Source organism: Littorina saxatilis, linkage group LG7 (genome assembly GCF_037325665.1).
Source record: "Littorina saxatilis isolate snail1 linkage group LG7, US_GU_Lsax_2.0, whole genome shotgun sequence".
Classification (NCBI taxonomy): domain Eukaryota; kingdom Metazoa; phylum Mollusca; class Gastropoda; order Littorinimorpha; family Littorinidae; genus Littorina; species Littorina saxatilis.
The window spans coordinates 24,691,448-24,707,944 of NC_090251.1; the positions used below are offsets into that span (position 1 = coordinate 24,691,448).

Below are 16,497 nucleotides of genomic sequence, written 5' to 3' on the forward strand. Positions count from 1 at the left end.
GAAGCATCCCGATTAGGCTGGAATGCAAAGTAAACACAGTCCTCTTTTGGTTACGACTCGTGAGAATGACCAATGGTATTTGCCTTGAACAGCCCATACTATGTTTTTTGCATTCACATGATAATGGAACATTTTTTGGGTGTCTGTTTTTCGATCGCATTAATTGTTTTACAAATGTTTGGTTTGGATTTTGTATGGATTACTCAAAGAGGCCGAATTTTGAACTGGTTTCACTTGTATTTACAGAGCGCGTTTCTGTTTGTTGAAAGTTAGTGCAGAATGATAGAATGTAAGATCGTGAAAGGTTTTCAGTATTATACGCTCGTACATACATGAATATTGCATTTGAACAATCATCTATTGGATGTGTGCCAAACCAATCCCTAAAATCGACCACCATCAGATTTCGATTAGGTGTTTCGGATATGACGGTACACAACATTGCGCTTCAGTACTCCAGACGGGCGCAGTGGCGTGGTGGTAAGACGTCGGCCTCCTAATCGGGAGGTCGTGAGTTCGAATCCCGGACGTTGCCGCCTGGTGGGTTAATAGTGGAGATTTTTCCGATCTCCCAGGTCAACTTATGTGCAGACCTGCTAGTGACTTAACCCCCTTCGTGTGTACACGCAAGCACAAGACCAAGTGCGCACGGAAAAGATCCTGTAATCCATGTCGGAGTTCGGTGGGTTATGGAAACACGAAAATACCCAGCATGCCTACTCACCGAAAGCGGAGTGAAGCTGAAATGGGCAAACGAGCTCACACGTAACTAGAAAAATTCTGGAACGCTGAAGAAGAAGAAGTACTCTAGACACAAATACTGACTTTTCATGCCCTTTTTGTGAGCAATGTTTTTATAAAGACGAAGTACACCTTTTGCTTGGTTGTAAAGCCACTGAACAAATTTGGAGTTGATAAATGCCTTTTGTATATTCCTGTGGACACAGGATGCACTCCGGGGGTGATTGAAACAATACGAAAAGTAAAAGTTGCAATGTTTATTTATCACTCGCTGTCTGAAATGTCGTGCCCAAAGTAAGAAACATTTGATTGATTATGTCTCATTGATTAATGGTTGTATTTTAGCCGGGGGGTTGAATTGTGCGCACTTACCACTCGGTCAGGTACGTATTTACAGGCACGGTTGGCCTAGTGGTAAGGCGTCCGCCCCGAGATCGGGAGGTCGTGGGTTCGAACCCCGGCCGGGTCATACCTAAGACTTTAAAATTGGCAACCTAGTGGCTGCTCCGCCTGGCGTCTGGCATTATGGGGTTAGTGCTAGGACTGGGGGTTGGTCCGGTGTCAGAATAATGTGACTGGGTGAGACATGAAGCCTGTGCTGCGACTTCTGTCTTGTGTGTGGCGCACGTTATATGTCAAAGCAGCACCGCCCTGATATATGGCCCTTCGTGGTCGGCTGGGCGTTAAACAAACAAACAAACAAACGTATTTACAGGCATTATCCTTCCCTATTCTGCTCACTGCTGCGAATCGGCCACGGCTGTAAAGTTAGATGAGACCAAGAATAAGAATCAACATACTGTTTCCTGTCCGGAATAGGAATCTTTTTATTAAATCAATTCATGCCAGTATTCGTGTTTGTGGTTGTATGTGTGGGTCTCTGTGTGTGGTGGGGGGAGGGTGCATTTTAAAGTAACTGTGTTTGTGTCCTTCTTGTTCTTCTTTCATTCTTGTTAAGGAGTGATCCTTTGATTGTTGATGTGTGTACATATCCAAAGTAGAATCTTAGTTATTCGTCGCGATACTAACCTTCGTTGTTGAAAACGACGTTAAACACCAAATAAAGAAAGAAAGATCTTAGTTATTTCTTCAGTAGTGTTTTTGTGAAAAAGTTCGAAACCCAAAATTTATGTTTAAGTCGTTATCTTAGAAATGAACACGTGTTAAGCTCTGGTTGCTGGTTACTTCTGACCTAAGCACCGCTTGAACGTTAAGAAAACAAATCTGATTTAAAATGGTATCCCTTTTATAAAAGGATGACTCTAGCCTTTATTCACATACTTGCAACTACCGATTGACGTTGTTGATTGTGCCAGTTTTGGTGACACAGGATAATTCCTTCTTTGTGCTGTCTTTATTTTAGGGTCCTTTTCTGCCTTGTGTGAAAGCATACTTATTCTTAGCTGTGGATATCGATGTACATAAATTCCGTCTATCAGATCTCTTGCAGTTCATTGTGATCACATTTCTGGCATTCTTTTGAACTTGGCAGTTAACATTTTCCGATCTATATAACATTTTCCTGTTGGTGTTGTCGGGTGTGTTTTTGTGGTTTTTTTTAAAACCTTTTTATTTAAAAATTTACTTTCTCTTTTATATTCTTGTTGTGCTGTGGGCGGGTTTTTACACCCCCGGTATAGGGGTGTGTATAGGTTTCACTCGATGTGTTTGTGTGTTTGTGGCGGTGTTTGTGTGTTTGTGTTCGCAAGTAGATCTCAAGAATGAACGGACCGATCGTCACCAAACTTGGTGAACAGGTTCTATACATTCCTGAGACGGTCCTTACAAAGATTGGGACCAGTCAAACACACGGTTAGGGAGTTATTGGTGGATTAAAATTATACAACGACTTATAGACGGACACCCCCGTTGGTCAAAGGGAAATAACCATTCTCACTGCCACCAACTGAGGTTATTTCCCTTTGACGGGGGTGTTTTTCCTATCGGAGGAATTTCTTGTTTTGTTTAGTATTGTACACTTCTTTTATGAAATAACCACTTTTCCCGTGGACTCTTGACCTATAAGATATGGCCTGCGCATATGATCCTTAAACACAAAGCATGTTATGAAATAAACAAACTAATAATAATAAAGTAGATGTGTACTGCCGGGCAGTACATACCCCAAGCGAAGTCGTCCATCTGTGTGTACATGATTCTCTCTCTCTCTCTCTCTCTCTCTCTCTCTCTCTCTCTCTCTCTCTCTCTCTCTCTCTCTCTCTCTCTCTCTCTCTCTCTCTCTCTCTCTCTCTCTCTCTCTCTCTCTCTCTCTGTCTTAAAATGTGTCATCGATGACGTGTTTTCATACTTGCTAATGCGGCAGGCTAATCATGACGTCAAATTGAAACTTCTTGAAGTCTCTCAGAAAGGGACATGAAAACCATGTGGGGGTTACTGGTTTGGGCTGAAAAAAAACCCAACTCCACCTAAAATTCAAGCGCCTATGGGGCTGAATTATGCAGCATAAATTGTGAAACATCAGGATATCTCACACTTTCAATTCTGCCATCATGTCAAATCTGACAACAAACCTACCCACAAAATGTCATAAATATCGGTGTAGAATTGAGACTTAACGGTTTTTAACTGCCAAAAATAAGTTTTTTTGACTGGAATAGTTTGTCTTGAAATTCAGTTTGGGACAACGGACCCACCCACTAAATTTCATAAAGATAGGTGAAAATTTAAATGTAACGGTTTTTAACTGCCAAAATTATGTTTTTCTTCTGGAAAAGTATGGAGTGAAAATCAGTTGGGGACAACGAACCTACCCACAAAATTTCATAAATATCGATGAAGAATTGAGATTTAACGGTTTTTAACTGCCAAAAATAAGGTTTTTTGTCTGGAAAAGTATGTCTTAAAATTCAGTTTGGGACAACGGACCCACCCACTAAATTTCATAAAGATAGGTGAAGAATTGAAATTTAACGTTTTTTAACTGCCAAAATTATGTTTTTCTTCTGGAAAAGTATGGAGTGAAAATCAGTTGGGGACAACGAACCTACCCACAAAATTTCATAAGAATCAGTGAAGAAATAGGATTTAACGATTTTTTAACAGCCTTGACACTGAACATTTGATAAATCATTGGTGATGTCATCATAACCCAGTCGTTGTAGTTGTCGTCGTAGTTGTTGGTGTTGTTGTTGTCATGTTCGTTGTCGTGATTGTTGTTGTTCTCGTGTTGTTGTTTTTGTTGTTGTTGTTGTTGTTGTTGTTGTTGTTGTTGTTGTTGTTGTTGTCGTCGTCGTCGATGTCATTTGTTGTTGTTGTTGTTATCGTCGTCGTCGTCGTCATCGTCGTCGTTGTCAGAGGTTATTTCTAAAGATTTCATTGATAGTCTTTGTTCTCGTCACCAAGACTTGCTAAGAACAAGCTTGGAACAGCAAGAGTTCCAAGAACAAGATTAGAACAACTCATTACATCATTACCAGTACGTCATTTGTATTTAGAACACACTTTAGAAAAAAACTCTTCAGCTACAAACCAGTCACCCTCACATGTCGGAGGTGTTTGTCTAAACCACTTACTGAAATGTTTTGAGGTTTAATGACCATACACATGTTGAACCGGTGAGTGTCTTCCGCTGCTTAATTCGCAAATAACTATTTTATTAAAGTCCGCTTGAAACGCTCAAAGATGAAATTCCATGTTAAAAAGTGACAAAAGTTTCACATTTTCCCGTTGTAACAGCTTCCGATGATATTATATGAAAATTCTGATCCTCTGAGAGGATTCCCCGAAACAAAATCAGTTTGTACGCCTAATTTTAATAGAATTGTCCAAACAGTGTCGCTAATATTGTGCTAAAAGATGAATTCTAGAACAATGTTCACAGACAGACACCACTTGGCAAAAAAAATTTCAGTGCTGGGAGATGAAAAAAAAAACTACCTCGCTACGCGCGGGCTCCGCCCGCGCTCCGCTTGGATAATAATAAAGTAGATGTGTACTGCCGGGCAGTACATACCCCAAGCGAAGTCGTCCATCTGTGTGTACATGATTCTCTCTCTCTCTCTCTCTCTCTCTCTCTCTCTCTCTCTCTCTCTCTCTCTCTCTCTCTCTCTCTCTCTGTCTTAAAATGTGTCATCGATGACGTGTTTTCATACTTGCTAATGCGGCAGGCTAATCATGACGTCAAATTGAAACTTCTTGAAGTCTCTCAGAAAGGGACATGAAAACCATGTGGGGGTTACTGGTTTGGGCTGAAAAAAACCCCAACTCCACCTAAAATTCAAGCGCCTATGGGGCTGAATTATGCAGCATAAATTGTGAAACATCAGGATATCTCACACTTTCAATTCTGCCATCATGTCAAATCTGACAACAAACCTACCCACAAAATGTCATAAATATCGGTGTAGAATTGAGACTTAACGGTTTTTAACTGCCAAAAATAAGTTTTTTTGACTGGAATAGTTTGTCTTGAAATTCAGTTTGGGACAACGGACCCACCCACTAAATTTCATAAAGATAGGTGAAAATTTAAATGTAACGGTTTTTAACTGCCAAAATTATGTTTTTCTTCTGAAAAAGTATGGAGTGAAAATCAGTTGGGGACAACGAACCTACCCACAAAATTTCATAAATATCGATGAAGAATTGAGATTTAACGGTTTTTAACTGCCAAAAATAAGGTTTTTTGTCTGGAAAAGTATGTCTTAAAATTCAGTTTGGGACAACGGACCCACCCACTAAATTTCATAAAGATAGGTGAAGAATTGAAATTTAACGTTTTTTAACTGCCAAAATTATGTCTTTCTTCTGGAAAAGTATAGAGTGAAAATCAGTTGGGGACAACGAACCTACCCACAAAATTTCATAAATATCGGTGAAGAATTGAAATTTAACGGTTTTTAACTGCCAAAATTATGTTTTTCTTCTGGAAAAGTATGGAGTGAAAATAAGTTGGGGACAACAAACCTACCTTTAAAATTTCATAAGAATCAGTGAAGAAATAGGATTTAACGATTTTTTAACGGCCTTTAAATCATTGGTGATGTCATCATAACCCAGTCGTTGTAGTTGTCGTCGTAGTTGTTGGTGTTGTTGTTGTCATGTTCGTTGTCGTGATTGTTGTTGTTCTCGTGTTGTTGTTTTTGTTGTTGTTGTTGTTGTTGTTGTTGTCGTCGTCGTCGATGTCATTTGTTGTTGTTGTTGTTATCGTCGTCGTCGTCGTCATCGTCGTCGTTGTCAGAGGTTATTTCTAAAGATTTCATTGATAGTCTTTGTTCTCGTCACCAAGACTTGCTAAGAACAAGCTTGGAACAGCAAGAGTTCCAAGAACAAGATTAGAACAACTCATTACATCATTACCAGTACGTCATTTGTATTTAGAACACACTTTAGAAAAAAACTCTTCAGCTACAAACCAGTCACCCTCACATGTCGGAGGTGTTTGTCTAAACCACTTACTGAAATGTTTTGAGGTTTAATGACCATACACATGTTGAACCGGTGAGTGTCTTCCGCTGCTTAATTCGCAAATAACTATTTTATTAAAGTCCGCTTGAAACGCTCAAAGATGAAATTCCATGTTAAAAAGTGACAAAAGTTTCACATTTTCCCGTTGTAACAGCTTCCGATGATATTATATGAAAATTCTGATCCTCTGAGAGGATTCCCCGAAACAAAATCAGTTTGTACGCCTAATTTTAATAGAATTGTCCAAACAGTGTCGCTAATATTGTGCTAAAAGATGAATTCTAGAACAATGTTCACAGACAGACACCACTTGGCAAAAAAAATTTCAGTGCTGGGAGATGAAAAAAAAAACTACCTCGCTACGCGCGGGCTCCGCCCGCGCTCCGCTTGGATAATAATAAAGTAGATGTGTACTGCCGGGCAGTACATACCCCAAGCGAAGTCGTCCATCTGTGTGTACATGATTCTCTCTCTCTCTCTCTCTCTCTCTCTCTCTCTCTCTCTCTCTCTCTCTCTCTCTCTCTCTCTCTCTCTCTCTCTCTGTCTTAAAATGTGTCATCGATGACGTGTTTTCATACTTGCTAATGCGGCAGGCTAATCATGACGTCAAATTGAAACTTCTTGAAGTCTCTCAGAAAGGGACATGAAAACCATGTGGGGGTTACTGGTTTGGGCTGAAAAAAACCCCAACTCCACCTAAAATTCAAGCGCCTATGGGGCTGAATTATGCAGCATAAATTGTGAAACATCAGGATATCTCACACTTTCAATTCTGCCATCATGTCAAATCTGACAACAAACCTACCCACAAAATGTCATAAATATCGGTGTAGAATTGAGACTTAACGGTTTTTAACTGCCAAAAATAAGTTTTTTTGACTGGAATAGTTTGTCTTGAAATTCAGTTTGGGACAACGGACCCACCCACTAAATTTCATAAAGATAGGTGAAAATTTAAATGTAACGGTTTTTAACTGCCAAAATTATGTTTTTCTTCTGAAAAAGTATGGAGTGAAAATCAGTTGGGGACAACGAACCTACCCACAAAATTTCATAAATATCGATGAAGAATTGAGATTTAACGGTTTTTAACTGCCAAAAATAAGGTTTTTTGTCTGGAAAAGTATGTCTTAAAATTCAGTTTGGGACAACGGACCCACCCACTAAATTTCATAAAGATAGGTGAAGAATTGAAATTTAACGTTTTTTAACTGCCAAAATTATGTCTTTCTTCTGGAAAAGTATAGAGTGAAAATCAGTTGGGGACAACGAACCTACCCACAAAATTTCATAAATATCGGTGAAGAATTGAAATTTAACGGTTTTTAACTGCCAAAATTATGTTTTTCTTCTGGAAAAGTATGGAGTGAAAATAAGTTGGGGACAACAAACCTACCTTTAAAATTTCATAAGAATCAGTGAAGAAATAGGATTTAACGATTTTTTAACGGCCTTTAAATCATTGGTGATGTCATCATAACCCAGTCGTTGTAGTTGTCGTCGTAGTTGTTGGTGTTGTTGTTGTCATGTTCGTTGTCGTGATTGTTGTTGTTCTCGTGTTGTTGTTTTTGTTGTTGTTGTTGTTGTTGTTGTTGTCGTCGTCGTCGATGTCATTTGTTGTTGTTGTTGTTATCGTCGTCGTCGTCGTCATCGTCGTCGTTGTCAGAGGTTATTTCTAAAGATTTCATTGATACTCTTTGTTCTCGTCACCAAGACTTGCTAAGAACAAGCTTGGAACAGCAAGAGTTCCAAGAACAAGATTAGAACAACTCATTACATCATTACCAGTACGTCATTTGTATTTAGAACACACTTTAGAAAAAAACTCTTCAGCTACAAACCAGTCACACTCATATGTCGGAGGTGTTTGTCAAAACCACTTACTGAAATGTTTTGAGGTTTAATGACCATACACATGTTGAACCGGTGAGTGTCTTCCGCTGCTTAATTCGCAAATAACTATTTTATTAAAGTCCGCTTGAAACGCTCAAAGATGAAATTCCATGTTAAAAAGTGACAAAAGTTTCACATTTTCCCGTTGTAACAGCTTCCGATGATATTATATGAAAATTCTGATCCTCTGAGAGGATTCCCCGAAACAAAATCAGTTTGTACGCCTAATTTTAATAGAATTGTCCAAACAGTGTCGCTAATATTGTGCTAAAAGATGAATTCTAGAACAATGTTCACAGACAGACACCACTTGGCAAAAAAATTTTCAGTGCTGGGAGATGAAAAAAAAAACTACCTCGCTACGCGCGGGCTCCGCCCGCGCTCCGCTTGGATAATAATAATAAAGTAGATGTGTACTGCCGGGCAGTACATACCCCAAGCGAAGTCGTCCATCTGTGTGTACATGATTCTCTCTCTCTCTCTCTCTCTCTCTCTCTCTCTCTCTCTCTCTCTCTCTCTCTCTCTCTCTCTCTCTCTCTCTCTCTCTCTCTCTCTCTCTCTGTCTTAAAATGTGTCATCGATGACGTGTTTTCATACTTGCTAATGCGGCAGGCTAATCATGACGTCAAATTGAAACTTCTTGAAGTCTCTCAGAAAGGGACATGAAAACCATGTGGGGGTTACTGGTTTGGGCTGAAAAAAACCCAACTCCACCTAAAATTCAAGCGCCTATGGGGCTGAATTATGCAGCATAAATTGTGAAACATCAGGATATCTCACACTTTCAATTCTGCCATCATGTCAAATCTGACAACAAACCTACCCACAAAATGTCATAAATATCGGTGTAGAATTGAGACTTAACGGTTTTTAACTGCCAAAAATAAGTTTTTTTGACTGGAATAGTTTGTCTTGAAATTCAGTTTGGGACAACGGACCCACCCACTAAATTTCATAAAGATAGGTGAAAATTTAAATGTAACGTTTTTTAACTGCCAAAATTATGTTTTCTTCTGGAAAAGTATGGAGTGAAAATCAGTTGGGGACAACGAACCTACCCACAAAATTTCATAAATATCGATGAAGAATTGAGATTTAACGGTTTTTAACTGCCAAAAATAAGGTTTTTTGTCTGGAAAAGTATGTCTTAAAATTCAGTTTGGGACAACGGACCCACCCACTAAATTTCATAAAGATAGGTGAAGAATTGAAATTTAACGTTTTTTAACTGCCAAAATTATGTCTTTCTTCTGGAAAAGTATAGAGTGAAAATCAGTTGGGGACAACGAACCTACCCACAAAATTTCATAAATATCGGTGAAGAATTGAAATTTAACGGTTTTTAACTGCCAAAATTATGTTTTTCTTCTGGAAAAGTATGGAGTGAAAATAAGTTGGGGACAACAAACCTACCTTTAAAATTTCATAAGAATCAGTGAAGAAATAGGATTTAACGATTTTTTAACGGCCTTTAAATCATTGGTGATGTCATCATAACCCAGTCGTTGTAGTTGTCGTCGTAGTTGTTGGTGTTGTTGTTGTCATGTTCGTTGTCGTGATTGTTGTTGTTCTCGTGTTGTTGTTTTTGTTGTTGTTGTTGTTGTTGTTGTTGTTGTTGTTGTTGTTGTTGTCGTCGTCGTCGTCGATGTCATTTGTTGTTGTTGTTGTTATCGTCGTCGTCGTCGTCATCGTCGTCGTTGTCAGAGGTTATTTCTAAAGATTTCATTGATAGTCTTTGTTCTCGTCACCAAGACTTGCTAAGAACAAGCTTGGAACAGCAAGAGTTCCAAGAACAAGATTAGAACAACTCATTACATCATTACCAGTACGTCATTTGTATTTAGAACACACTTTAGAAAAAAACTCTTCAGCTACAAACCAGTCACCCTCACATGTCGGAGGTGTTTGTCTAAACCACTTACTGAAATGTTTTGAGGTTTAATGACCATACACATGTTGAACCGGTGAGTGTCTTCCGCTGCTTAATTCGCAAATAACTATTTTATTAAAGTCCGCTTGAAACGCTCAAAGATGAAATTCCATGTTAAAAAGTGACAAAAGTTTCACATTTTCCCGTTGTAACAGCTTCCGATGATATTATATGAAAATTCTGATCCTCTGAGAGGATTCCCCGAAACAAAATCAGTTTGTACGCCTAATTTTAATAGAATTGTCCAAACAGTGTCGCTAATATTGTGCTAAAAGATGAATTCTAGAACAATGTTCACAGACAGACACCACTTGGCAAAAAAAATTTCAGTGCTGGGAGATGAAAACAAAAACTACCTCGCTACGCGCGGGCTTCGCCCGCGCTCCGCTTGGATAATTATAATGGCAGCTTATATCGCGCAAACCGCATGAATCTATGCTATCCGCGCTTTATATATTAACTATGATCAAAAGCATCCTTTTTGAACTCCAAACTAACAACAAAATAACGTAACAGAAAACTTACACCATCACCAGAATCCCCCCCCCACCCCCTCTTATCCGACAAATGATTTTTGTTTTCTCAAGCAGAGACCTAAAATACCGATTTCAAATGCTAAATTTCATACGCATCTAGAGGAGGGGGGGTGGGGGGGGGGGCTTGACCCCCTACGAACCCCCAGACCTTCCATCTATCCAGCCTCTGTATCCCTACCCGGAAGCCATTCCCTCTCATATACTAGGTTCAGCTCTGTAATTGGTCTAGTTAGTCACATGGTGCCCAAAAATGGTAATACTAGCAATCCACCCGGTCATTGCTGAGATACAGCGCTTTTGCCATTGTACCCCTTACGCCAAAACATTCCGTTTTCGACCGCTCGTGCGATCGACACCTGCATTAGTATAGGAATGGCATGACACATAAAATATGCATGATAGCCAAACTAAACAACCTGTTCTGTGTCGATTATTGATTTCCTTTCCCCTTTGTATGTAAAATCTGCCAAGCGGTGCCTATACTGAATTAAGGCCACTAATGGTTCGACGAAATGTTGTCCAAGAACGTAGTTGGGTTCTCAGCATGTTTAGGTGCTTTGAACTCCATATAATCATTGTACAAAATAATGTTGTCGTCGTCAACCTCTTTCTTGCAATAAAGCAATCATTTTCAAAATGTTTTATTAACATTTTACACCATTTTTAACACTTTTGACGCTGTATTCTCAGAATCGTTTTTTGAACACGAGCACCGTCAATGGGAACTATTCATCTTCGTGACTAATTGTTTAATCTTCTTACTTTTTTCCATCAGAAATGATGTCTCTACCTTATTAACAGAGAGACTTTCTATGATTTTTGAGGAATCATTTCTGAAGTTCTGTCAAAGTACAAAAACTTGCCTTTTCCCCCAAACATATTTTGTGCCTGTGATATTTACACAGGGAACAAAATCTCTTCATAAATATAACAAACAGTTGCTTTGTTACGTTATCTAGGGGCCTACTGAGAGTGAAATAAAACACACTTCAAAATTCTATCTTTATTATTCTGGAAGATGAATGAGTCCCATTAACTACATGTTTTACCCTGACAAGTCGCAAAAAACGTCAATTCTGATCCATAAGTTTTTTTAAATATTACTTAATAGGACAAAAGACACATTTTCTGAGTTTTGTTTTTATCGAGCACCTGTAAAAGAAAAAAGTGAAAAGCCTTTAAAAAAAAACAGAACTTATTTGCCGTGCCATCTCTGCCCCTAATCCTTAATTGGCACCTTACGCATTCGTCAGGTCGATTGGATGGGGGGGGGGGGGGGTGCCCCGCCTTATTTGGGCGGCGGTCACGTGACCCCGGTAAAATAAATCTTTGATCCAAAGAGCATCTACACAGCAAAGTGTAAAAGTTTGAACCAAAATGACATTGATGTTTTAGTTGGGGTAGGACATTTGTTGCAATCATTTTTTTGCTAAGTTAAATTTGGGAACCAGGCTTTTTGATTTTTACTTTGATTTTGTTTGTTTGTCAAGCTGTTCGATCTTTATGAAAAAACATCATCTTGCAACCCTTATTTAGCATAACAGATGTCAAGGTTGTACCATAATTATGTTCAATATAGTGCCCAAAGAAATGGACCTACTGTTTGTATGTATGCACATTTTAATGCTGTGTCATAGGTCCATAACACAGTTTAACTCTACAAAGGGAAAACATATCAAATACAACTCTCATATACATAACGCATGTGCATTTTTCCGTTGGTCGATCACTTCATTAAAAAAAAGAAAAAAAACACGTCAACAACCCAGCAACAAACTGTTCAAATCAAATCACAACATAATGACAAGAGAATAATTATACAGCAAGGCTGGGGAATCATGATGAATGCTTTCAACAAGGAAGGCGGATTTTGCGACCAAGTGCAAGAGCGGATTTTGCGACAAACGGCGACAGCAGATTTTGCTACATTGAGCAACAGACAATTTTCTGACAAATTGCGACAACCAATATTTGTGACAAATTGCGACAAAGCACAATAATAGTTGCAATGAGGGATTGTGCATGCGACAAACTTTCTAGGATATGCTGCGGACAAATACTTTGTATCCAGCCATGAACAGTATCTACTTACCAGCAACGGTAAGAACAAACCCACTCACAATAACCCACAACAGCGCTGTTCGTGAAGACATGAGTAGGAAGGACGCCACAAGCACGCACTCCACGCAACAGCGCCGCAGAAACTAACTTCAGCCTTTATGGCCGTGTAGCAACCCCCAACCCATACCTAGCCCCGCCCCCCCCCCCCCCCCTACCCTCTCTCTCCCCCTTTCTCTGGATGTCAGATCCATTGCTGATGACGTCACACTCTGCAGACCAATCAAAAGCCGATAACAGTTTGATTTGTTTGCTGTGTTTGCTTGCCACTACGTGACATTGCGCTGTTCCAGATTGTTACTGTGTCGATGTGATAGAAACATAGCAGTTGAGTAATATTGTTAATTTCTATCGATTTGACATTGTCTGTCTATCTTGAAACATGACCCCCCCCCCCCCCTTCCCTTCGCCGCCGGGCACCCGGCCTGTTTTTCATGGCAGAGCCTAGAGGCTCTGTGCACACCTTATTTTGAAAAGGATATTGTCTTCCATCAGCAAGACATAAAACCAAATCATCCTTTCGTTCATTCGTTCCTTTTCTTTCTTTCTTTCTTTCTTTCTTTCTTTCTTTCTTTCTTTCTTTTCGCTTGGCGTGTTTCAAGACTTTATTTTGAATCAAACACGATTTCACATGAACGGGCTGCGTGAAAAACCACAACTCGAAAAACACCAACTGTAAAAAAAAAAGAGAGAGAGAGAGAGAGAGGGGGGGGGGGGGGATAGAGAGAGAGAGAGAGAGACAGAGACAGACAGACAGAAAGAGAGAGAGAGTGAGAGTGAGAGAGAGAGAGAGTGAGAGAGAGAGTGAGAGAGAGAGAGAGTGAGAGAGAGAGTGAGAGAGAGAGAGAGTGAGAGAGAGAGTGAGAGAGAGAGAGAGAGTGAGAGAGAGAGTGAGGGAGAGATAGAGTGAGGGAGAGAGAGAGAGTGAGGGAGAGATAGAGTATTACAACATTGCAAAACCCTCAGTCTACACAACTAGGGCACAAGAAAGCCGTGTCTAATCAATGTGTACAAACAAATAACCTGATGGTTTGCACTGTCCAAACACTGACCAAAACACGACTGAGTTCAAGAACACACTGAGCTGCCAAACTAAAATAATATACAACAGTAAGGCAAACATAAAGACACTTAATGAAAAACAAATAAAGTAGTGTTTCACTAATACTCAGCAGTGAGGCAGACATAAAGACACTAAATCTCGCATTTTGAGTTAAGTTTCGTGTTTAAAACACACACACACACACACACACACACACACACACACACACACATACACACACACACACACACACACATCAGTTTGCTATACGACATACTTCTTATCAGCAATTCCAAAAATTAGTCAAATCTTAAAACCCAAGTTCAGATTGTTGAAAAAGAGGAAGACAGCGTGAATGAGAATACTGCTATGGCTCAAAAAGTGAACACATACCTTTAACAACAGTACACAGCATTGCAAAAAAACTAAACATCGATACAAAATATCAACATGAATAAAAATTAAAAAAATAAAAAAAACATTTCTCAAAAGCTGTTCAAAATATTTCCCGAATCAAAACCCAGATACCCAGATACCCTCTCAGACACCGTCGCTCAAATACAATGATATGCGATCGCTGATTCACATCGTCTTTCTTTGATGATAATTGGAATCACCTCTAACTCAAAGATGTCGTCCTTTTCGTCTAAACGATCATGTACTGTACCAACCATAGATCAGCCATGGCTTCTGTATGAGTCATGATCATGGCACCCTTCCACTTGGAAATATACCAAACACCAACAGCTTGTCCGCTGTCTCAGTGTTCAGAGCGGGACATTCTTGTGAAATCAGTTTCGCTACTGACATCTATGTCAAAGTGAAATCAAACAAGTCGCGTAAGGCGAAATTACTACATTTAGTCAAGTTGTGGAACTCACAGAATGAAACTGAACGTAGTCCGCCGCTAGTGCAAAAGGCAGTGAAAGTGACGAGCCTGTTTGGCGCGGTAGCGATTGCGAAGTGCTTCATAGCACGCTTTACTGCACCTCTCTTCGTTTTAACTTTCTGAGCGTGTTTTTAATCCAAACATATCATATCTATATGTTTTTGGAATCAGGAACCGACAAGGAATAAGATGAAATAGTTTTTAAAACGATTTCGGAAATTTAATTTTAATAAATTTTTTTATATTTTTAATTTTCAGAGCTTGTTTTTAATCCAAATATAACATATGTATATGTTTTTGGGATCAGAAAATAACGAAGAATAAGATGAAATTGTGTTTGAATCGTTTAAAAACAATTATTTTTTAATTACAAGTTTCTGATTTTTAACGACCAAATTCATCAATTATTTTTTAAGCCACCAAGCTGAAATGCAATACCGAACCCCGGGCTTCGTCGAAGATTGCTTTGCCAAAATTTCAATCAATTTAATGGAAAAATGAGGGTGTGACAGTGCCGCCTCAACTTTTACAAAAAGCCGGATATGACGTCATCAAAGGTATTTATCGAAAAAATGAAAAAAAACGTCCGGGGATATCATACCCAGGAACTCTCATGTCAAATTTCATAAAGATCGGCCCAGTAGTTTAGTCTGAATCGCTCTACACACCCACACACACAGACAGACACACACACACACACACACACACACACACACACACACGCACACACACACATACACACACACACACACACATACACCACGACCCTCGTTTCGATTCCCCCTCTATGTTAAAACATTTAGTCAAAACTTGACTAAATGTAAAAACCAGATAGACTACTAACGTTCCAAAATTCAGAATACCCCGCCAGCGTCAATACCTACTAAGTCAAAGTGGCATTACATCGCCAGCGTCTTGCCAGAGAGGTTCTTGCAAGATTCTGAGATAAGTTCATTATCTGTATCATAACTGTCTGTCTACGTACAAGACTACTGGGTCGAAGTACCGTGAATGTGACGTTTCGTATTGTCATGAATTTAACGTTCCAATAACCTACAATTCTTGTTTTTAAAAATGTATATATATATATATATATATATAGAATGAAGTCAAAAGTACAAGCGATCGAGTGCACATTTTGGCATTTTTAGCAGCGCTCTCATTATAAATTTATAAGATATATATATATATATATATATATCAATGTGGCAAAAATTTTATTCAACAAAGAATTCCCGCTGTACACAAAAGGGAGATAAGAGGCTGTTGAGCGCATACATGTGTCCAAGCGAAGGGATGCTCTCATTTCATGTAAAAGCCTGAACAGATCTGTGGTGGTTTACATCATCGTTTACACAGGGCAGACGGTACCTTCAACTATTCCCTCAAACCTGGATTAACGCTCTGATAAATAAAGGACATTAAGCGCTCTAACTGCATACGACATGTGTAACAGAGTAAGAGAGAGTTATGCGGAACCGACCAATCTCCTGACACCTGAGAGAATAACAAGCATTGCACTGAACAAGCGACTTTCATCCGCAAAACGACTTGAATTTCTCTGGATGGCAGTCATTGTATACATCTCCCTCAGCTGCACCAAAATGCACACCCATTATTTTGTTGAAAGCGACTAACAATTAAGAGACAATTGAGTCACAGTACCATGCATTATCATCAATGTTTGTCTAGTTGGGCATCTCGTTTGTCCGCTTCTTAACAATACCAACAGGTCGAAGTTGCTGTGAAGTCAAAGTTGTTGTGAGTGTTTTGTTTTGTCTAACTAACATTCTATATACTTAACCTTTCTCAAGTTTTTGTTTTGTTGTTCAATCCAACGCCTTGAGAAACACTCTAACACAAATAGTCGCAATTGAAGTTTTCACACTTGCAGACAAAAAGTACGTTTCACATTAAGTCG

General features: G+C 39.2%; 1 protein-coding gene across 2 annotated transcripts in view; it reads left to right on the forward strand.

Annotated features, from left to right (window-relative positions):
- The window catches only part of LOC138971000 (myelin regulatory factor-like), a 333,475-nt gene that overhangs the window by 123,071 nt on the left and 193,907 nt on the right, over positions 1-16,497 (forward strand). The window lies entirely within an intron of this gene.